This window comes from Pieris rapae, chromosome 3 (genome assembly GCF_905147795.1).
Source record: "Pieris rapae chromosome 3, ilPieRapa1.1, whole genome shotgun sequence".
NCBI lineage: Eukaryota > Metazoa > Arthropoda > Insecta > Lepidoptera > Pieridae > Pieris > Pieris rapae.
The window spans coordinates 5,822,266-5,826,656 of record NC_059511.1 but is presented as its reverse complement, the minus strand read 5'-3'; the positions used below and the strand labels follow the sequence as shown (position 1 = coordinate 5,826,656).

At 31.8% G+C, this 4,391-nt stretch overlaps 1 non-coding gene across 1 annotated transcript; it reads left to right on the top strand.

Moving 5' to 3' along the window:
- Positions 1-660: 660 nt before the first annotated feature.
- On the top strand, positions 661-1,910 carry LOC110993193. Its single transcript, XR_006751305.1, has 2 exons — positions 661-857; positions 1,522-1,910. It is a non-coding gene; the product is annotated as an uncharacterized LOC110993193 (transcript).
- The last annotated feature ends 2,481 nt before the right edge of the window (positions 1,911-4,391 follow it).

Sequence of the window (4,391 nt, the reverse complement as noted above, 5' to 3'; positions counted from 1 at the left end):
AATGGACATTGAGATAGTTAATGTTTCGAGTTAACTTAATATATTGATATTCGAAAGTTGTGTTAATTTTTATTAAATTAATGGAGCCATAAACTACCACAATTTCAGTGAAAAATTACTGAATTTAAAATAATACTAACATGGCTTTCGAATTAAATTTATAATTTTCTAACTGCACGCCAATTCATATCTGTTCAATTACATAGGTAAAGACCTATTATATAGAAAGTTAATAATATGTTTATTGGGTTGCATGAATCTTAAATCAGTATTTGAGTTAATTGCTTAGAAGTAAACAAAAGTTCTGTCACCATGAAAATAAATCTCTCCTTAATTATAATATAGAGTAGCAGGTTGGCACTTTAATACTCCTTAATTAATATTGGGTCCAACTAACTTGCTCTCTAAAGGAAACATAGTATGGAAGCAGACAGAACGAATACACATCGAAAACCAACCACAAACCTACAAATTAAACAAGTACAAAAAATTATTAAAAATAATCTGATATGAAATATTATTTTATTTATTTATATTAATTTAATGTGTTAATCATTCAGCCCTTTGTAGATCAGGTGGTATTATTATTGTTATTTATATCGATTACTAAATAATTAATTGTTTTACCGGATACATTTCACCATTAAGGTTATCAAAAGACATCAGCAATTTATAATTGCGATTTAATAATTTGTTATTGCTGCCAAACGCGCCTAAAAATAACATGACGCATTCAAGGTGTAGATAAACTGATAAGGATAATGCAATCAATAATTTCTAACAAATCAATTCTTTGTTATACATTAATACTCAGTGAACAGTGAACGTGAAATATTTAACTCAAGGGGCCTTTAAAGGTTTGTGTTTTTGTAAATGATTAATTAATACAATAATAATATAAGCTGCAGATAAGTACATTTAATTACAAAAACTAGTTCAATACAAAGAGTATTGAACTAGTTTTTACCTTTACTGACAATACAGATTTGGTGTGAATAATAGTATAAATATATAGTAATAATATAAATATATAGTTCGTTTGGCGGTGAGGTAATTAGTGATGCGGTTTGACCTAGACAGAAAACTAGACCCTTAAATCATGCTGCGATACTGTAGCGACGCCTACAATCTGTGCCTATGAATCACTACTATGACGTCATATCCTGAAACGCGCTAATGAAGTTATTCCGGATACTGAGGGTATGTTCAACTCCTCGACCTTCTCGAGTAAGACTGGTACATCCTCCTTTTAGGTTGAAGGAACAAAACACCAGCCTTCACAATAATAATAAACAACTTATCGACCTGTGTGATACATGTGTCAGTAGAAGTAATTGTCTATTCAGGTATAATTTATGTCAAATCCATATGAAACTTTAGGTAAGAATTAGATGCAACTAGATTTAGCCTGTACAATTCGAAATCAGTTCAACTTAGACATAATCTCTTATAAGGCCTAGGCCAGAGGTAAACTAGTGTCAACTATATTTTACCATCCTATAACTATATTTGTCCTTTCAGAAATGGCGCCACCTCACTCTCTTCCATGTGGACCGAACTGCAGAAATGGATTCTGTGCCCCATACTGCTATTATAGCAGTGTAGCCCCACTACCCCCACATCTGCAGACGTACCAGCCACCGCCGTACTCACAACCACCAGGTCCACCGCAGCATTATCCGCAATATCCACCGCAGTACCCGACCTATCCTCCAACTGATCTGCCACAGTATCCACCCACCAATCCCCCGTACAATCCACCACACATTCCTCCGGCATACCCGTCACCATATCCCTCTCACCCTCCATACTTACCTGATGACTTCAGGAGGTAAATTATCATTGCCACTAAATTGGTAAATTCCGATTATTTCTATCTGCAGCCAACAAAAATAGAATTTTGAACAAAAGTAACTGTTTTTAAATACCATTGTTCATGCTATTTTCTTAGTATATATAGTTTATAAAACCACTCATTGAATACAGACGCTTACATACTATTTATGGAGCTATATACATTTAATCAGCTTTATAGAAAGCAACGACATAAATATTAAATTCATACATTTAAATGAAAATTTACTAATACCTTATGCATCATGATTTTGCAAATTAAGAGGAATTTAAAATTTATAAATAAATTTTAATTAGAAATAACGTAAACAAATTCAGTCAATCTAGTCTTCTACATACCTCAATTTATTATTTAAACTAGATCAAAAACGATAATAATCTAAGTGAGACTAGACTAAATCATTGGTAGCACATAAGTAATTATTACAACTCTCGAGAGAGGATCGGGACCCAACATTCTTATTAAGAAAGTTTTTTCTCATAACAAGATTACGTACCAGATGTGTTTGATCGTATTGGGCACAAGTATCATGAGAGAAGTGGTGTACACGACCCGTATACTAAGTAATTGATCGATATTATTACAAATTGCAATGTGAAAACTAATTCAAAACAAATGATAATCACAAGATCGGAAAAATTATCAGAAGATTAATTCAATTGTTTATAAAAATTATAATAAAAGTAAATGTTACGTAAATGTATGTCATTCATGATTTAAAATTGAATAAACGTTCTAAAAACATTTCATCGTTATAGGAGATAAATCTTGTGGAGTTTATTTATTCGAGTAAGAAAATCAACCGTAGTACTCGTTTTAACAAGCAGAGTGTTTTAAATAATTTATTTCAACTACATTCGGATCCCATCAATCTACCATGGTTACATACATTTTGAATATTAAACAGCTTAACGCTTTAAGCGAATAATGCTACGAGTTCATCCGGTCAGGTATACCGCTGCCCTCCAATGTCCGGGTTCAACCCTTCACTTATTTTTTAACCTGCTCGACCCAAAAACACAAAAATAAAATCTTTTTTTTTTACCATCATTTTTGTGCTTTCAATATTATATTTATACTTGCTGATTAATTCCAACACAGCGCAAAGTAACAATTGAAAAACTGAAAGTATTGTTCACCGAAAACAATACGAAAATTTCGGTGCTATATAACAAAGTCTGTATTTTTCTATAAAGCCAGAAGTTATAGATTGCAAACAAAGCCCTAGAAAACGCTGTAGACGTATAAATGAACCGTCTAGTATCATGCACGAAGATAATATCGCGTGTTTCACTACGAAACAACATAAATTAGGGACTCGACCTACATATTTTTTATTCGACATTCGTGACTGTAGGCATCTACGTGCTATATATTTGTCCGTTATACTACGAAAGTATTTTTTTCCTATAATTACGATTACGCTTCTATATGATTACTACGCGACCTTTTTCATTGTTACTTGTATTTTAGAATTTAAATATACGGCAGACCGTTACATTGTGTAATTAACTGAATTCAAAGAATGTCGATAAATGCGTAACACAGTTTATATAACGTAATATATGTAATTAAATTTGTATTAAAATTAACCTCCTTTCATATAAAATAAAATAGGTTAGAGGTGTTAGGGGCGAGTTGAGGTTTCTTTTATTCGGATATTTGTAGACAACCGCATACATACCACATACTCCACTGTAATTTGACGAATGCATTAAGTTTACATGTTTATATAAACTTACACTTAGATATAATTAATAGTAATGTAAATTTATATAGAAATATAAAGATTTTTTTAAATATATACTATACCTACAAGCGGATACAGTCTAAAAGTAGCATTAAAATCAAAATTCTAATGTCGAGGTATATCAGGTCACGATTCTGGCCCCGATTCTACGCCAAACTCATCTAGGTTACACCCGCAATCCAGTTAAATTGTTGGCTTTTTCACTTCAAGTGCTAATTGGCACGGTTTGAACATTATACTAAGGCTTTGATCATGAAACGCCGAAACTTCGAAGCTAATCATTACTTCATTATAAATCTAAAAAGTCTATAATTAATAAAGAAGTAGGGACAAGACAAAGTAAACAAGTAATTCATGGTTGATTTAATTATAACACCTATAATGCTATAGACGTTTTACAGAAAGTTGCCAAAAAAAAGAACACCGTTATGATAATGAAATATATCACCTAGTAAATCAGGCAATTAACGAAATCATCTCAGTAGTTCCAGAGATTTAAAAAACAAACTTTACCATTAAAACTTTAAATGAAAAAAACGATAATAAAAAACAGCAGTAACTTGTCACCGCATATTATCAATATTTGTTCAATAAATTAAGTTCAAAGAACCATCTCCGTCGTCGTTCCTCCCCATAGGATTAAAACACTTAAGTCGGCTGTATTACATTTTAATTGTATGTACTGTATTTTACCAATAAACATATGTAGTTACATCTGTTAATCAAGAAAACTAGCCACTTTAACAATAAACGAGCTCAGTAAAGCGACTTCCCTTCACTTAATTA